The sequence below is a fragment of the Chiloscyllium plagiosum genome, unplaced genomic scaffold (assembly GCF_037043375.1).
Source record: "Chiloscyllium plagiosum isolate Xiang-an unplaced genomic scaffold, Cpla_swu_hap1 HiC_scaffold_42, whole genome shotgun sequence".
NCBI classification, from domain to species: Eukaryota; Metazoa; Chordata; class Chondrichthyes; order Orectolobiformes; family Hemiscylliidae; genus Chiloscyllium; species Chiloscyllium plagiosum.
The window spans coordinates 51737923-51757961 of record NW_028270180.1 but is presented as its reverse complement, the minus strand read 5'-3'; the positions used below and the strand labels follow the sequence as shown (position 1 = coordinate 51757961).

At 43.4% G+C, this 20039-nt stretch overlaps 1 long non-coding RNA gene and 1 other non-coding gene across 2 annotated transcripts in view; one reads left to right on the top strand and one right to left on the bottom strand.

The window, feature by feature from the left end:
* The window catches only part of LOC148137804 (uncharacterized), a 42593-nt gene extending 35393 nt beyond the window's left edge, over window positions 1-7200 (bottom strand). The window contains exons 1-2 of the long non-coding RNA XR_015754068.1: window positions 7130-7200; window positions 3900-3986 (exon numbers count right to left, since the gene is read on the bottom strand). This is a non-coding gene — a long non-coding RNA (uncharacterized LOC148137804). The remainder of the gene's footprint in view (window positions 1-3899; window positions 3987-7129) is intronic.
* Window positions 7201-17026: 9826 nt separating this feature from the next.
* Window positions 17027-17099, top strand: trnav-aac (transfer RNA valine (anticodon AAC)). Its single transcript has one exon. It is a non-coding gene; the product is annotated as a tRNA-Val (tRNA).
* Window positions 17100-20039: the final 2940 nt, after the last annotated feature.

The window sequence follows — 20039 nt, the reverse complement described above, 5'->3', positions numbered from 1 at the left end:
AAAGTAGGGCCTTGAGTAGTGATATGGGAACAAAGAGACCAAGGGGTTCACGTCTTTGAAGTTTGTGTTACATGTAGAAAGGGCGGTTAAGAAGATACTTAGCACACTTACCTTCATTGTTCAGACCTTTGAGTACAAGAGTGGGGACGTTGCGTTGAGGATGTACAGAACGTTGGGGAGGCCTCTTCTGGAATACTCTGTCCAGTTCTGTTTGTGCTGTTATAGGAAGGATATTATTAAATTGGAGCATGTTGCCATGAATGGAGGGATTGTGTTTTAAGGAGAGGCTGGATAGGCTGGGAATTTTTTTCACTAGCATGCACAAGGTTGAGGGGTGACCTTATTAGAGGTTTACAAAATCAGAAAGTGTAGATAAGGTGAATAGCCGGGGGAGAGAGGGATTCAAAACTCGGGTGCATTCATTTTGAGAAGAAATTAGAAAGATTTGAGAAAAGACATTAGGGTTTTTATAAAAAAAATTATATGTGTGAAATGAACTTCCAGAGGAAGTGGTAGCTGTGAATACAATTACAATATTCAAAAGACATTCAAATAAGTACATAAATAGGAAATATTTGGATGGATGTGGACTAAGCGGAGGCAGGTACAATTAGTTCAGTTTGGAATTATGGTTGGCATGGACTGGTTGGACCACAGGGCCTGTTTCCTTGCTGTATAACATTATGATTCTAATCCTCAAAAACTCTAAATTCATCCATCCTCAACTCTCCCGATCACTGTCACTTCATCCAGCCTCATAACTCTTCCTTATTTATATACTTCCTCACCAGCCACAGAACGCTCACTATCTCATGTCCTCCAGTTTCTCAAATCTCTGCGATATGTGCCTTTCTTTAGTTTCAGCCTTGAGGATGCCCTCATTCACTCCGATTGGTTGGAGGACAAACTGGTCTCCAGTACTGCCCTCTACCCCCTATTGGCCTGTGCTGACATCAATCATCGGGGCCCATTGTGAGGTGAGTGGTGGGATCCTCCCTCTCTCTGCCCTGGGATGAGTTACAATATTCACAGTCAATGGGACAGTATCACAGAGCACAGGGGTTGGGGCTATTCAGCCCATTTGGGATGTACCCTCTCCCTATGGAGATGCTGCAAATCTGTCCCAATTCCCTTCCCATTTGCCCATGGACTCCCAAATCTTCCCTTAAAAAGTAAAATTCCAAATCTGTTTATGAATAACTGCTGAGTCTGTGTCCAGCTGCCATTCAGACTGTTCCAGATACTCAGAACTTACTGAATAAAATAATGTTCACATTATTTGCCAATTACCTGAAAATTGTTACTAAAATTGTGACATTATTAACAATTCCACTCTCTCTGCAGATTCGATATCCTAGAAACAAATTTGCACCTGGTCAAAATCACTGCTTAACCTTCTCAGCTCCAAGGACAATTATCTGTGCTTCTGCTAGCTCTCCACAAAAGAGGAACACATCTTATTTTAATTTATTAGTGTCATAGAGATGTACAGCACAGAAACAGACCTTTGGTCCAATTTGTCCATGCCAACGAGGAATCCTCAACAAATGGAGCCCCATTTGCCAGCTATTGGTCCGTATCATTGGAAACTCTTCCTCTTCATGTACCCAATCGGATGCCTTTCAAATGTTGTAATTGTATCAGCTTCCACTATTTCATCTGGCAGCTCATTCCACACATACACCACACACAGCTTGAAAACTTTGCCCCTTAGATCTGTTTTTAATCTTTGCCCTCTCAACCTAAGCCCATGTGATCTTATTTTGATCCCACCTAACTGGGGGGAAAGGACCCTGGCTGTTCACCTTATCCATGCCCTTCATGATTTTATAAATCTCCATGAAGTCACCCCTCAGTCTTCGACTCACTAGGGAAATTAACTCTGGCCTATTCAGCCTCTCCCTGTAGTCCAAATCCTCCAACCCTAGCAAAGTCTTTGTAAATCTTGTCTGAACTCTTTCAAGATTCACAACATCCTTTCCAGAACAGGGAATTTCGAACTTCAAACAGAATTCCTGAAATGGCTTAATCAATGTCCTGTCCAACCACACAATTTGACGTCCCAGCTTATGTACTCAATGCATTGGCCAATCAATATAAGCATACCAAACACCACCTTCACTAGTCTGCCTACCTGCGAGTCTACTTTCAAGGAACAATGAACCTGCACTCCATGGTCTCTATGTTCAACAACATTCCCTAGGACTTTACCATTAAGTGTACAAGTCCTGCTCTGATTTGTCTTTCCAAAATCCAACAGCTTACATTTGTCTAAATTGAACCCAGTCTGCCATTCTTCGCTCCAATGGCCCATCTGGTCAAGATACTGTTGCATTCTGAACTTGTCCACTTCTTCATTGTCCACTACACCTCCAATTTTGGTGTCTTCTGTAAACCCACTGACCATATCTCATATTCACATCCAAGTCATTTATTTAAGGACCCAATATCCATTCCTGCAGGACAATGCTGCTCACAGGCCTCCAGTCCGCAAAGCAACCCTCCTACCTTCAAGCCAGTTTTGTATCCAAATGGCTCGTTCTCCCGCCATTTCATGTTGTTATCTAACCTTGCTAACCAGTCTGCTTTGTGGAACATCGTTCAGTGTCCATATAGACAACGTCCACAGTCTGCCTTCATCAATCATCTTTGTCACATCTTCAAAAAAAACTCAATCAAGTTCGAGAGAGAGAATTTCCCACACACAAAGCCATGTTAACTATCCCTAATCAATCCTCGTCTTTCCAAATCATGTAAATCCTGTCCCTCAGAATCCCTTCCAACAACTTACCTACCACTGACGTTAGGTGGATTGTTCTCCTGTTCCCTGGCATTTCCTTACCACCTTTTTTAAATAATGGCCACCCATCTTCCAGCACCTCACCTGTCACAAACAATGATATAAATATCTCAGGGACGGGCACTGCCATCACCTTCCTAGCTTTCCACAAATTTCTGGGATACACCTGATCAGGTCCCAGGGATTTATCAACCTTGCTACTGTTTAAGACATCCACTACTTCCTCCTCTGTAATCTAGACACTTTTCAAGTGATCACTATTTATTTCTCCAAACTCTCTAGAATAGAATAGCATAGTATTTCTCCGACCTCCTGTTGTTCCATAGATGGCCTTGTTGATCTTTAAGAATTCCTATTCTCCGTCTGGTTATGATTTTATCCTTAATGTATTTGTAGAATCTCTTTGGATTCTCCTTAAAAACTATTTCCTAGAGATATTTCAAGTCCCCTTTTTGCTCTCCTGATTACCCTCGAGTATATTCCTGTAAAAACGTGATCCTGTACTCCCAATTCCTCTGCCTCTGTCATATCTGCTCCAGGCAGAAGCAATTCCACTCCAGGACATCCCAGAAAGGTTTCCTCTTTCAAGGACCGGATTTCCCTCCCACTTGATCAACAATGCACTCCAACGCATATCCTCCACTTCCTGTACCTCCGCCTTCCCCCCACCCCTCCAACCACAATAAGAATATAATCCTCCGGTCCTCACCTGCCACCCACTAATCTCCATGAACCTCTGCTATGTCCGCTACCTACAGTCAGACCCCACCACCAGGGATATATCTCCCTCCCCAGTCCTTTCTATCTTCCGCAGAGACCATGGGATCTTTGGTGCTGATGTGCTGCCCCACGGATACCTCAGTCACTCATCCTGCCAAATGGCCTCGTGAGATTATCACTAGATGGATAATCCAGACACCCAGATAACATTCTGGGGCCCAGGGTTTGGATCCCATCACGGCAGAGAGTGGAATATGAATTCAATAAAAATTTGGAAGTAAGAATCTATTAAAGACCATGAATCCATTGTTGATTATTGCGAAAATAAATCTCATCAGATTCACTAATATCCTTCGGGGAAGGAATCTGCCATCCTTACCTGATCTGGCACACTTGTGACTCCAGACCCACAGCAATGTGGTTGACTCTTTACTGCCCTTTGGGCCCAGCCAGTGACACCCTCATCCTGTGAATGAATAACAAAGAAGGTCAAGTCTTGTACACAACCATACTATTCTTACAGAGAAGTGATCTCTTAGTAAATTTGCTTCTCAACTCCCTGCTGACTATTGGGGAAGGGGGGGTCAATAGTACCATCCCAATAAGGAGATCATCCCTTTCTTATTTCTCAGTTCCACCTGTATCACCTGCCTGGATGTACTCCCAGGAATACCCTCTTGAAGCCCAGCTGTAATGTTATCCCTAATCAAAAATATCTCTCCCCTTGCTCTGTTGCCCCCTTTCTATCTTTGCGATAGCATCTATTCACTGGAACATTAAGCTGCTGGTCCTATCCATCCCTGAGTCATGCCTCTGTAATTGCTATAATAACCCAGTGCGATGTTCAAAACCATACCCTGAGCTCCTCTGCCCAACCTATCGGGCCTCCTGCATTGAAATAAATGCAGTGTAACTGCTCATTCTGTGCCTTGCCCTTGTCTGCCTTGACTGTTTGACGTCTGAACTGTACCAGCGTCAGACTTAGCTCTTCCTCACTCTCTCTCTGGGTTTACCCACATTCCTTCACTGGTTTAATGCCTCCTGAATAGCACTAGCAACTGTTCCCTTCCAGTGCAGGTACAATCCATCCTTCTGATGGAGGTCAATTCTACCCCACAAGAGATTCCAATGATCCAACAATGTGAACTCTTCTATTCCTATGTCATTGATACCAATAAACAACAGCCTCCCCTCAAAATGGTTATTCTCCCCTTTAAGAATATTCAGCTCCCTCTCTGAGACATCCTTATACAAAAATTACACATTCGAATAACAAACCTTACACTCAGCACGTCATCATAAAAGGATTACATGACACATTGAAGGTTTGGGGAGACCTTTTGCGAGAATGCGATGATTCAAAGGAGAATTTTTAAGCAGCAAATAGGATTGATCTGGAACACAATACTCACACACACAATGCGAATATCCAGGTCCTGATATCCTGAGTAATTCAATCAGAGTTTGGCAGAATATTTACTGAGATTACCATCTGAATGTCCACCTGTAATATCCTGTAATACAAGTTTATAAAATCTGCCACTACCAGTTCAGGTTAGAAACCCACACCATCCCCTCCTCGTGGCCCAGGATGACTGGACATATTACCCTTGAGGACATCAGCAGTCAACTCAGGGGGAAATCTGTGGGTTTCTAGGAGATTCCAACTTGAGATCTCATGTGACTGAACACAGCAGTTCATTGACACGTTGGAGAAAATGATCCAAGCGTCAGTGAGATATGGGGAACAAGAATTACTTTCTTTTCTTTTATTCCGTGCTGCCGCTCTGCCTCATCAATAAGACTTGGGTGTGAAAGGCTAACGATGGGCAAGTTGTCTCCATCCTGACCAATGGGTAGGAAGATCCTCTCAATCACTCCAAAGCGTAACCCTAAAAAGATAGCAACTCTGCCTGCTTCCCACTGCCCAGTGCTCCCAGTAAATGTTTGGAAGAATGGGAAGGAGAGATATCTCCTAGAAAAGGCATAACTGTAAAGGTCTAAGAGGATTATGAAAAGAGAGAGTTGCTCAGGAGAAGGGGGCAACAAGTTGCCAGATGGGGTGTAACTTGGGAAAATGGGAAGTTGCTCATTTTGGAGGAGATAATAAAAGAGCTAAGTACTATTTAAATGGTGGAAACTGTAGAAAGCTGTACCACAAAGGGACCAGGGGTAATTGTTCAGGAAACACAGAAAGCTACCACACAGTTACAACAGGGAATGAGGAAGGGGAATCGAATGTTTTGTTTCAAAGGTTCTCAGTACTAGAGTTTGGAGTATATACATGAGAGTAACGTGTGGAAGTGCTGGTGAGACCACCATATCTGCAGTAATGAGAGCAGTTTTGGTGGCTTTAGATAAGGAAATGTGTCACTTTATTGGAGGCATTTCAGGGAAGATTTAATGAGATGATACCTGGTTTGGAGGGATTATCTTTTAAATAAAGGCTGAAAAGGTTGGGACTCTACTCACTGGATTTTGGAGAAAGAGAGGTGATCTCATTGAGACCGATGGGGTTCTTAAGGGGTTTGACAGGATAAATACTGAGAGGATGTGTCTGAGGGTAAATACTGAGGGGGGGGTGGGGGGGGAGTCTGAAACCAGATTCTGAGTCACGGAATCAAGGGTTTTTTTTTCAAGTTTAAGGTGACACAGATGCGGGTAAGGGGTTTCAGTAGCAATGGAGCTGGGATGAGGTGGAGAAAAGCAACGTTTAAGAGATTGGAATTCCTGGTGTTGTGATTGTGTGGATGTCTGATCAGAAGGTCACCTTGGGGTCAGATATAACAGCAATATTGTGAAGAGTGTTGTTCTGCCTCAGAGAGTTCCAAGTGAGAGGGAGGGGCTCAGCAGAAAAGTAAAGGTAAGGCAATGGGTTTAACCGTGACAATGTTTCAATGGAGGAAACTGCAGCTAATCGAGTAGTGGGAGCGTGGTAAGCAGTTTGATAACTGAGTAACAGTGGAGTAATGGAGAGGGATGATGGGGAGGGAGAGCTGGGCATCGTCAGTGTACATGTCAAACCTAACAGTGTTTTTGGATGATATCACCTCCTGGCACTACGTACGTGAGATACAGGAGAGACCAAGGATAGATCGTTGAGGGACACCAAATGCAAGGAATTCAGAAAGGAAAGGGAGAGTGGAGATGGAGCAGGATTTTCCAACAACGGTGAGGTCAAATATTAGTTTTTCACAGAATGGGAGAGAACGACATAACCAGAAAAGACCAACAGACAGAACAAGGAACAATATCTATGAATTGGCGAGGGGGAGTGATGAGGCGGCAGCGGAGGAGAGAGAGTTGGAAAGTGAGTTTAGTGAGATTAGAGTAAAGGGTCAAGGGGGGCTCTGATAAGGCTTTACAAGAGACTGGAGAAAGATGTAGGTTTAGGATAAAAACCAGGAACACCACGTGATGCAGTTTGGCTCAGTGGGCTAGTGGGAGGGAGGGAAAGAGCAGATCGGATTATCTCAGTCTTAGTGTCAGAGAAACTCCATGTGCTCTTCACTCGTTGTTGGAGGGGAGGGTGGAGGAGACAGGATGATGGACAGTGTTTTACAAAGAAACAAAACCAGGGTTCGTGATATTTCAAATGAGTGAACAAACCTGATGTATTTAGCTTTTATCCAGAATATTAAAACAAACGACTGAAGTCCTGGTTCGAATCCCGTCTTGGCAGTTGGTGGAATCTGAATTCAAGAAAAAAAAGTATTAGGAATCTCCTGATCTCCATGAAACCATTGTCAATGGCGAGACAACTCCTGCCAACCTGACAGCGGCCCAGCCAGCTATTCACTGTATTAATCACTCCAAAGTCTCAACAAAGGAATGAAACTGGATGGACCAGTTGGCAACTAACAAGGCACCAGAAATTACAACCACAGAATCAGCCCTCTCAATGCTGCAACGTCCTCCTCACTAACATATGGTTTTTGGTGCCAAAATGTGGAGAGCTGTCTCACAGACCAATCAAGGAAGAGCCTGATATACTCATACTCACGGAATCATCCCTTACAAACAATGACCAGACACCACCATCACCATCCCCAGATATCGAGAGTGTGGTGCTGGAAAAGCACAACAGTCAGGCAGCATCCGAGGAGCAGGAGAATCGACGTTTCGAGTCTAAGCCCTTCATCAGCCTGACCTGCTGGGCTTTTCCTGCACCAGACTCTTGACTCTGATCTCCAGCATCTGCACTCTTCACTTTCTCCTGAAATCTCTGGATATGTCCTGTCCCACCAGCAGGACAGACCAGGCAGATGTGGTGGCACAGTGGCGTACAGACAGGGAGGATTTGCCCTGGGAGTACACAGCATTGGGTCCGGAGACCAGGAAATCTCAGGGCTCCTGCTGATTACCACGTCCCGTCCTCCCTTGGCTGATGGATCAGTTCTCCTTCATGTTGAACAACATTTGGAGGAAGCACTGAGGAAGTAAAATGGTGTCAAACGTATTCTGGGTACAGGATTTCAAGGTCCACAATCGAGACTAGTTCTGCAACGGAATTACTGACTGAGCTGGTCAGGTCCGAAAGGAAATAGCTGCTCAACTGAGTATGCAGCAGGTGGTGAGGGAACCAACAAGAGTGTAAAACATACTTGATCTCATTGTTAGGAATTGACCAGCGGCAGATACATCTGGCCATGACAGTATCAGTAAGAGCGACCATCACACATTCCTTTCGGAGACAAAGTCTTGCCTTAAAGTTGAGAAAAACCTCAACCGTGTTGAGTGGCATTATCACAGTTCTAAATGGGACAGACTTCGAACTGGGTGTCTCTGAGGCACTGTGGGACATCAACAGCAGCAGAACTGCACTCCAGCACAATCTGTAATCTCATGGGTTTGTAAATCCTGCTCTCACCCATCACAATGGACAGGAAAGGATGGCATGCCATGAGCGGCACCAGGCAGCCCGAAAAATCAAGTGCCAACCTGGTGAAGCTATCAAACAGAACTACCTGCATATCAAACAGCATCAGCAGCAAGCAACAGAGCTAAACGTTTCTACATCCAATGGAACAGATCGGAGCTCTGCAGTTCTGCCACACCCAGTTGTGAACGGTGATGGCCAATTAAACAACTCACTGGAGGAAGCATCACAGAAATCCCACCCTTACTGATGGAGGGGCCTCGCACACCTATGCAGCAATCTTCAGCCAGAACTGCAAAGTGGGATGATCCATCTCAGCCTTCTCCAGTGGTTTCTAACATCACAGATGTGAGTTTTAAGCAAGATCGATTCAGTTTGAAGAATACCAAGAAATGGTTAAGTAGTGTAAAGGGTTCGGGCCCTGCCAACATTCTGGCAATAATACTGATGGCTTGTGCTCCAGAACTTGCCACCCATCGAGCCACGTACCGCTCCAGCACTGGCATCGACCAACAATGTGGAACATTGCCCAGGGATGTTCAACAGAACAACACAGGGCAATCCAACCCAGGCAATTTCCCTCTATCAGTCCATACTCGATCAGCAGTAAAGTGATGTCATCAACAGGGCTACCAAGCAGCAGCTACTCAGCAACAGCCAGCTCAGCGACACTCATTTTAGGCTCCACCAGGGCCACTCAGCTCCCGATTGCGTTACCGCCCTGATTCACAATCTGGCAACCAGCTGAATCCCAGAGGTGAGGTGAGTGTGATAACTCAGTCCCACGCCAAGACCACTATTTCTAGCTGATTCCACCCTTGTCTCAGCTCATACTTTCATTTTCCAAACACACTCAGGGCCAGCTTCCCACATTCAACCTCCCTGTAATCTCAAAAAAGTCTAAATCTCTGCTTGTTGATTCATCAAAAGGCTCCTAACTAAAATGAACAGCATGCAGCCATAGAGATGTACAGCAAGTAAACAGACCCTTCGGTCCAACCTGTCCATCCCGACCAGATATCCCAACCCAATCTAGTCTCACCTGCCAGCACCTGGCCAATATCCCTCAATTTAAAATTCTCACACTTGATTTAATTCCTGGCTGTGATAATCCCTAGCACCCTGCACCACACACACTTTGAGCCCTCGACAACCCATTTTCTTCGAGACTCCCAACCATTTGTTAATGCATTACTTCACCTGTGTGGCTGTTTCTACAGTTGCTGAAGCAGCATGGTCTTAAATTCGTAGCCAAAACCTCACAGGTCTGCTTTCCACCTTTAAGAAATCCCTCAAAAGCTGCTTTTTGGCAATGCTTTTGGTCACCTGACCTAATATCTCCATCTCTGGCCATATGTTTAAAGTTCTCAATCGTATTTTTGTGAAATTATAAGCATGATAATAAAAATACAAACTGTTGTTGATTTGGACATTATTTTCAAATCATCACTGTTGCTGAATGAATAACCTATAATGCCACTTACCCAACCACATTAGATTAGATTAGATTAGATTACATTACAGTGTGGAAACAGGCCCTTCGGCCCAACAAGTCCACACCGACCCGCCACCTAAAACTACAGACAATTTAGCATGGCCAATTCACCTGACCTGCACATTTTTGGATTGTGGGAGGAAACCGGAGCACCCGGAGGAAACCCACGCAGACACGGGGAGAACGTGCAAACTCCACACAGTGGGTCGCCTGAGGTGGGAATTGAACCCGGGTCTCAGGCGCTGTGAGGCAGCAGTGCTTTCCACTGTGCCACCGTGCTGCCCACATTGTGAGAGCACCTTCACCACACAAACTGCAGCTGTACAAGAAAGTCAAACATCATCCTCTCCACAGGCAACAGGGCTTTGGCATTAATCATTGGTATCAGTGGAAGTAGAAACACAGTTGATGTTTCAGGGAGTGCAAAATGGATTACAGGGAATGAAAATGGTGTAGAATTTGATAGTCAGAAATGGAAGGAAAATACACTTGCTTGTTGGAAAAAAGAATTCTTGACTGTCAAAAATATTCAAGATAAAAGTAATCTGATAATAGAGCAGCACATGATCAGGGGCTGGACTGCAATGAAAAAACTCGTTTACAAAGGGGCTATAAAAGTAATAATACAGTAGTAAACAGACCAAAAATACACCCATGGTTCGAGACTGAGGAAGCTAGATCTTGACAAAGTGGCCATGAGGGAGCCCAGAGGTGAATCAGAGCAGTATTGACTGCTATGATCCCAAAGACTCTCTACCAGAGAAAGGCTGCACGTGCGACTGGCTGCACCTTGCCCCCTACAAAGATGGCGGCTCCGCACGTGAATCGTTGTCCCGAATAAAGATGGCGGCGCTCACTCAGGCCTGCAGCCGCGCTGAGGCCATTCCTCATTTACTGCAAACACGGGACTGGGACGTTCACATTTGTGTTTTCCAACGTGCACAATTTGTTTGTAAAACCTCTCCGCTCATAGCAACACAGTTTTTCTCCCGTTTCCCTGTTTATTTCTTTCCTTACCATATCCTTTCTCTCCATAACTTCCCGAGCATTCATTACAGCGACTCTGCGCCGCGCGCGAGGATGATCACGTTGTCTAGTTTAGCTCCGCCCTTCATTCACGTTGATTGGTTGGAGGACCAACATCCCGCTAGGTCATCCAGCTCCGCCCACCGTCCTTTCATTGGTCCGGTGCTGACATCAATCACCCGGGGTCCCTTTGTTGACTAGAGCATGCGCAGTGTGTCCTGCTTTAGCTGATATGTTGGGTAATGTGATGGGAGAGTTTACTGAGGGTAAGAATTCCCTTTGTGTGAGCTCTGCAGTAGATTTCCTTTATTCATGGAGGGAATTGCCTTCCTACTCATGACTGAATAGCTGCGATAGATGAATCAATGCCACCTGAATCAGTACATAAACACCCCATTTTCACTCCTTTTCACAACATCTGAGATCTTTACCACATTGTATCACGCTCTTCTTTGGAAACAAAAAAAAAACAGGAATCGGAGCCGGAGTAGGGCATTCATTCCCTTCAGCTTGTTCCCCCATTCTATCAGATCATGGCTGGGCCAACCCAGTTCTCAACACCTCTTTTATGCCTCATCAGCATAGCCCTCAACTGCTCAATATTTCAAAAATATGTCTGCCCTCTTTTAAAATAATTTGAGATAGAATCATAGATTGCCTACAGTGTAGAAACAGGCTCTTCAGCCCAACAAGCCAGAACAACCCTCTGAAGAGTAACCCAACCATTCCCCTCCCACATTTAACTTTCACAATTGTTTGGGTGAGAAAATTCTAGCCGTTCAATGAGAGAAAAAAATCATTACTTTTTATAAAATGAATGTTCCCTTATGTAATATCCCCTGGTTTCAGACTTCGTTGGTGCTAGAAGATCTAGTCAACATCCACCCTGTCAACCTCCTCAGAATCTTGTTTCCATTACATCACCCCTGCTTATCTATTCTTGATAGGTCAACCCTTTCGTCCTCGAAGCACGTAAGTGAATCTTTTTTGAATGGTCTCTGATGTTGGCTTATCCTTTATTAAATATGGGAGCGAACATTATATACAGAACTGCAAATGAGGACTCAGCAACAACCAATGTGGTTAACCAATCCTCAATCCATGCTAATACATTATGCCGATACCATGAGCTCCTAAATTGTGCAATTTTATGTAGCACCTTATCATTTGCATTTTTAAAATCCAAATACAGAACATCATTGGATTGCCCTTTATCAGCCCTGCTTGTTATCTCCTCAATGAACTGTCGCAAATTTGTCAAATATAGTTTCTCTTTCACAAAACCCAGTCTACCATGTTTAATGATAAGCTTTTCTAAATGTCCTGCAATTTCTTACTTTAATATTCGACTCTGTAGATTCTTTCAGTAGCTTTGCTAAGTATGATTCCCGTCTCTTAAATCCATGCGGACTCTGTCCAATCCAGTCACTGTTCAGTAAGAAACTTGACTGTACTCCAATGTAGTTAGTAAATTTATCTGGATTTATTGTTAAAAATCGATTACTTATCAAGACTGGACCCATGCAATATCAATAAATTAGTGAGTCTGAATTTGGGTTATAATGTTTTTTTTTGTTAATTCTTTTTCTACTGTGTTATGCAGACAGCACCAAGTGATCACTCTTAATTGCGGGGAACTTTGAAAATAATATATTTTAAAAATGACTTCCCAAAATGCTGCCTCATTATTGGACAAGGAGGATTTTGCATTAAATAGTTTGCAGATAAAATTGAACAGATGTTTGCTGCAATTTGGCCAGACTGCAGGTTACACCAAACTGGCAACTCTGCTCTCAAATTCTTATTTGACACTGCCCAAGGCGATACCGATGGGACTTCACTTTGCCATTCTTGTTCACCAGCTTTATTTCCAGGTTTAATCATATAAACATCCTGGAGCTTGTAATATTAGACAACTTGTCTTTTAGGTACATATGTAAATATCATACTGAAATGTTGCACTGAATGGTATCAAATCTGAAATTAGTCTCTAATCTGATAGTAACGTGCTTTGACCCTTCTACGTATGTATTGGCATAAGTCGATGCCAGTTATTTTTCTGAAGCCTGTGATTCCTGATGAAGGGCTTATGCCCGAAACATCAACTCTCCTGCTTCTCGGATGCTGCCTGACTTGCTGTGCTTTTCCAGCATGACACTTTTCGACTCTGATGTCCAGGTTCTTTGATCATCACTTTCTCCTTTGAGTAGATTAAACCAAGAATAATTTTTGTTGATCAAAGTGCAATAGGAACCAATTCATGAAATTCAGATATCTCACATTTACCTTCACTATATGAAGGCTAAGACATTACTAAATTATTGTCAGTAATTGAAACTGTGCTGACAAACTTGTGCAGTATCAGTGCCTCACCTTTAGAGTGTTCCCAGATATCGCGCAGCTGCAGTATTTTGTTTTGCATTCAGCTATATGTTGTTCTCACTTGTTTCTTTGTGAAAGATTACAAAATTAACTTCGATGAATGAACTTATGACATCTTTAACCAATGTTGGTAGAAATAAATGTCAGTATTTCAAGTGCTGAAAAAGTAAAATAAACTGATAATCAGTAGAAAGGGTTTAAGGTTGATATGGAACAAATGCTGGCAAATGGGATTAGATTAATTTTTGATATCAGGTCAGCATGGGCAAGTTGGACTGAAGAGTCTGATTTTGTGTTGTACATCTGTGACTTCATTCTCTCAATTATTCAAGAAGTTAAATACTTTGAGGAGGAAAAGGAAAATTTATGCAGACAGCACTTGGAATGATGATTGAGGTATATCAAACTCACATTATTTCATGACTTTTTCCTCTGAGTTCTTCAATGAATAAACTTGTTTTATTATCTGAATAACTATGTATCATGTGATTTGTTACGCAGAAAATATTTAATTAGGATCTAGGTGAACTAGTAAGAAGTGTTCATTTTTAAAATTTAGGCAGCTTGATTGTTAAGCAAGAAAACGTTAGCGTTTTACTCCCACTGAATCATTGCTCTATAAAGGATAAAAAGCTTTTTAACTTTTGTGGGCACTGAATATATGGAGATCAATTCTGAAGGAAAAAAAAAACCTCGTCAGTAATGGAGTAATTGCTTCTGGTCACTCTTCAGGCTATAGAGACTCGGAAAGAAATGAGTTGGCCAAAGTTAGCAACATCATTTGGATGGACTATGCTCATTGGGGAAACTTGCAAGATCTGTAGAAGAAACTCCTATTTCAGAGTGTATGCAATAAACCTGAATATTGTTATTTTTTCACAGAGCTTGGGACCTGACTGGAGCAGCAATGAACCCTTTATTGTTTCTCAAATTTCCGAGCTTGCCAAATTATTGTTGGTAAATGCAGGTGACTTTATCAAAGCACATTTCACATGCCCCAGCTAGGAATTTGGTCCCAATTCTGTCAGTCCATCCATTCCTTTGGATAAGAGGTATTTTAAATGTGAGCACTCCATTTACCTAATTGAATTGAATACTTCAGTGGTTAAGTCCTTTTGGATTCTTAATTTATAATTACTCAATGTGATTTTTTGTTCCCCCTGAATTTGCCAAGCACTGGGCAGTTCTGGAATATTCCAAATATTTACAATAGATGGATTTACACTATTGAAGGCAAGCTGGCAGATTTGAATGCCATTCGGGTCGTCAACAACAATACAAAAGTAACTTTATGAATTGCTTACTGTACAATGTAAGCCAAGTGCTACTGAAGCCAGAGATAGTCTCCCAAGGATTCCAAAATCTAAACAGTGCATTCCAGATCTGCTCACTGTCACCATCTGGGAGCAGTCTCCCAAAGTGCTCCCAGCATTTAGAAACCGCACACACTGCCCTCCAAAGTTAAATCTGCTGCCACAGGCTTCACTCTTATTGTATACAATGACATTTATTGTCCAGTTCTTGAACGTGACAAATGATTTTACAAACAATTTAGAGAATACTTTAAATCCTGAAGAAATGTGATGTCAGCCCTTTGTAGAGGTGAATGGAAAGTGTGATGTTTGCTTGACTTTGGCTCTATGTATCAGACTGAACTGAACCTTTAGCAAGATGTGGGATGTTTCCCACACACTTTGTTTAAAAAAAGCAAAGATTATGCCCTGAGATTTAAATGTTCAATCAGATTTAATAAAAATCCTTCCAAAAATTGAGTTTGACTACAGCTCCTGTAAAGAGACATGCTGTTGACCTTCAATTTTGTGACATGTGATCATTCTTTGATCAAGGTGGCTGTGTGTAACACTGCAGGATGTCGTGCTGAAGTGCCTCATTGGGTGGATGAGATTTATTACTGGTGGAACTCGGCTAATTTTGAGACAGAATGTTACTTTGAGTTAAATATTGTTTTTAAACTGAGACGTGCTTGTGCAACTCAAGTGTGGAAACTATGCTCATATTTGCAATGAACCTTTCACTTTTGGAGATTAATATTTTTCCGATCTGTTTTGTAAATAAAGTTCACTCTCGAAAGCACAGTGCTGGAGAACCGCAGGTCCAGCAGCATCTCTGAGGGGAATTAAACATTGTAAGTTTCACGTCCAGTGACCTTTTCTCTATTCAGACAAAGAGACAGTGAACTTGAAATGTAACATTTTTTTCTCTTCACCGATGTCCTCAGAACTGCTGAGTTTCTCCAGCACTTTGTTTCTGGGGTTCAGATCTCCAGCACCTGCAGTTTATTGTTTTGTTATAGATCCTATGATTTGACTTGGGGAGTGAGAGGCAGCAACAATGATCAACATGGAACCCTTATCATGTGACTTTGCATCTGTTGTTATGCAGGAGGACAATTGGAAATACAAGAAAATGAGGCGGCGCGGCCGGCTGGTAGTGTGGCCGAGCGGTCTAAGGCGCTGGATCCAGGTTCCAGTCTCGAAAGGGGCGCGGATTCGAATCCCACCACTGCCATTTCTGCTGATCAACTCCAACGCTGCAGCTTGTTAAAATGCTGTTTCGTTGCCCACTGTCTATTGATGTTGAAAACAAAAGTAAAATGGGTTTGCTTCCCAGGGAATTAACTGTGGTGTGGGATACTGCCAAATATTTCAAAATGTCTCTACTGTCATGATCGTGTTCGTCTCCCGCGCGGAAAATCGCAAACAGTTCTGCCGTCCCAGGCAAGTTGAGCTTTTACTGGAACCGAATGGAGACTGTTATTTCATCGCTGTTGTGAAACGAAGTCCTACGGTGACTCTACTCGTTGGTTATTTGGGTTTCTAGCTAATGGGAAAATCGTTCCAATGAATTTCGATGTCATACCTTATTGAATATCTTCCATTTCCGTCCTGGAAACATCGGAAGGGAAAGGTAATCTAATCGAGACTGTGATTGGTGAAATTCACTTTTTACGGCCAATTCTTATTATGTTCTTTCTTTCTCTCTTTTCAGCATTGTCTGGAAAGTGGTGGTGCACTAAGGCTGCAGTATGTTTGAAAGAGTCGTTTGGAAATGCCCTGTTGTTAGTTGTGAGATTACTTTATGACTCATGCCCTCGGACTGTATCACATTTAGCATTCATGCATCTCTGTGTCTGAAAATGCCAGTTTCGTTTGTGTTCCGTGTTAAATGCTTTCTGTTTTGCGATTCGCTCAATACATTTCGATTTAACAGCGTTTCTGAGGTAACTTCCAGCAGCAAAAATCCTCAGCTGAGGATCTGGGAAAATTTCACAGAGTATGGTCAGTCGGAGCTAAAGTAAGGAAGTCGTTCGTTTCTGCAGTGTTTCACAATACTACCTTTCCCGTGAGCAGTCGAACAGACTAAATGATTGTGCCACAGACTGCGATGGCAAACTCCGCTAAAAAGTAATCATTTAAAGCCGGTGGAAGCAACATGACGTTATTGGGGTACATCGTGGAAAAAGATACTTCGGTGGACCTCGTCCATGCTCACCACATAGCCAAAACTAAACAAGTCCCGTTCCCCAGCATTTGGCCCCAAACCCTCTCAACGCACCATATCCAGAAACTCACCCGATTACCTTTGCAATTTTCTGAGTGTAATAGCCTCCTCCGAGCTATTGGAAACAAAAAGGTGAAACGTAGAACGGATTCAACTTTCAGTGCTGGACGCCACTGAGCCGGAGCACGCACGGCAGTGGCTCGTTTCTGTAGTGTAGTGGTCATCACGTTCGCCTAACACGCGAAAGGTCCCCAGTTCGAAACTGGGCAGAAACTGTTTTGTTCTTCAACTGCAGCCTTTTACATGGACAAGAGCTGAGCTTTCTTGCATGCTTTCCCATCTGCAAACCTGCCTTCGAATTTGCTTGAACAAATCTGCTCTGGTAGTGAAATGTAATGCAATTCCATTTAATTACAGTGCAAAGCGTTGTTAGGTTTTTCTCCAACCTGGTTCTGATCATATGCCATTCTGTTGGAGAATGTAGTTACCGCCTTCTGATCCTTCCACGAAAAGCAGTACCGCATTTGCCTTCCTTGCGCCGACGGCTCGGTTCAAAGACAGGAAAGAAGCTGATGCGCTGGTGTCACAGCGCACCACGAATTCCTGAACTTGTCTGTCTGTCAAATGTACCCCAAGGTCGTCTCAGAAAGACCTCATTTGGAAGCTGTCAATCGTGATTCAACGTGCGAGAATTGGCACCAGATATCCTGAATCATATTTTGGAGCAATTCGCACGTTCGTGGCTCATTCAATCAGCAACAGCAATGAAAGAAATTGCACTCTCAGAGGAATCTTTCGACTTGCGCATTCATAGCGTCGCTAGTATTAAGGTCCGCCCCGAGATCTAAGTCATGTTGGAACTGAAACGGTGGAATCGACAGAGAGGCTACAGAATGACATCGCATCCATTTGGTTTTCTTTAAATCACTGACGAGCAGGAAAATGTAAACGGGGAGGGCGAGTGGAGAAGTGAGGCAGTTGCAGTTCTGGTGAAATTCCTTCTTTGTGATTCACTCAGCAACCAGAGACGTGAAGGTGACTCAGGCGTGAAAGCTCTTCACATCGAGAACAAAAAGCACTCAAGGACAGTTAGCAGCTCTTCCGGAGTGAGGGTGGGGTGAGGTAATTACCTTTTGACTTCTGTTACTATGTTCAGAAACTGCGGTTTTGATTGAGGTGAACAGAAACTGCATTTCTAAAAAGCACCATGGAATTTAGCAAAATTTATTGAGTCGCTTGTCGTCGATTCCCACATAGGTTTCCAACGCAGTTAGTATCCATGTGGCTCATGTCCAGGTGTGAACATCTCTGCAGCACATTGCACGGTTAAGGTAAAAGGCAAGGAAAGTGGCTTCTAGAACTGGCTCCGAGGTCAGAGCATTCTCACAATGTGATCTGTCGTTCTCGGATTGTAATGTTACCTCCGGTTTTAGGGTGGAGAACATTCTTTGGGACTCTTATTCTGAAAAAAAAAACAGACACAGCGACTGAAACTATGCTGCACGGTATGATGTGGATTACGGCCTGCTCAGGTTTGTGCATTTTCCCTGTCGTCCGGTGTGTTTCATGTTCCGTGCAAACGTGAAAGTCGTCCTGTTTCGAGCAATGGGTGAAATCATTTAGCAAAGCGAGATTCGAAATTGCAGTAATGTCAAGCAGCTCATGGTTATTTGACCAAATCATAAGCGAACCCATATTCTCACGCACTCACAGATACATTTGTAGCTGAAAAGAGTCTGAGAAGATAGACTCAGCTTACCATTGATTTTTGACTGGACTGATGGGCTATCAATATCTGCTGCGAAATTGACATTGTAGCTGTGCGAGTCCGAGAGGACATCCCAGCAGCTGTGCGAGTCCGAGAGGAATCATGGAACCCTTATCATGTGACTTTGCATCTGTTGTTATGCAGGAGGACAATTGGAAATACAAGAAAATGAGGCGGCGCGGCCGGCTGGTAGTGTGGCCGAGCGGTCTAAGGCGCTGGATCCAAGTTCCAGTCTCGAAAGGGGCGTGGATTCGAATCCCACCACTGCCATTTCTGCTGATCAACTCCAACGCTGTTTCGTAGCCCACTGTCTATTGATGTTGAAAACAAAAGTAAAATGGGTTTGCTTCCCAGGGAATTAACTGTGGCGTGGGATACTGCCAAATATTTCAAAATGTCTCTACTGTCATGATCGTGTTCGTCTCCCGCGCGGAAAATCGCAAACAGTTCTGCCGTCCCAGGCAAGTTGAGCTTTTACTGGAACCGAATGGAGACTGTTATTTCATCGCTGTTGTGAAACGAAGTCCTACGGTGACTCTACTCGTTGGTTATTTGGGTTTCTAGCTAATGGGAAAATCGTCCCAATGAATTTCGATGTCATACCTTATTGAATATCTTCCATTTCCGTCCTGGAAACATCGGAAGGGAAAGGTAATCTAATCGAGACTGTGATTGGTGAAATTCACTTTTTACGGCCAATTCTTATTATGTTCTTTCTTTCTATCTTTTCAGCATTGTCTGGAAAGTGGTGGTGCACTAAGGCTGCAGTATGTTTGAAAGAGTCGTTTGGAAATGCCCTGTTGTTAGTTGTGAGATTACTTTATGACTCATGCCCTCGGACTGTATCACATTTAGCATTCATGCATCTCTGTGTCTGAAAATGCCAGTTTCGTTTGTGTTCCGTGTTAAATGCTTTCTGTTTTGCGATTCGCTCAATACATTTCGATTTAACAGAGTTACTGAGGTAACTTCCAGCAGCAAAAATCCTCAGCTGAGGATCTGTGAAAATTTCACAGAGTATGGTCAGTCGGAGCTAAAGTAAGGAAGTCGTTCGTTTCTGCAGTGTTTCACAATACTACCTTTCCCGTGAGCAGTCGAACAGACTAAATGATTGTGCCACTGACTGCGATGGCAAACTCCGCTAAAAAGTAATCCTTTAAAGCCGGTGGAAGCAACATGACGTTATTGGGGTACATCGTGGAAAAAGATACTTCGGTGGACCTCGTCCATGCTCACCACATAGCCAAAACTAAACAAGTCCCGTTCCCCAGCATTTGGCCCCAAACCCTCTCAACGCACCATATCCAGAAACTCACCCGATTACCTTTGCAATTTTCTGAGTGTAATAGCCTCCTCCGAGCTATTGGAAACAAAAAGGTGAAACGTAGAACGGATTCAACTTTCAGTGCTGGACGCCAGTGAGCCGGAGCACGCGCGGCAGTGGCTC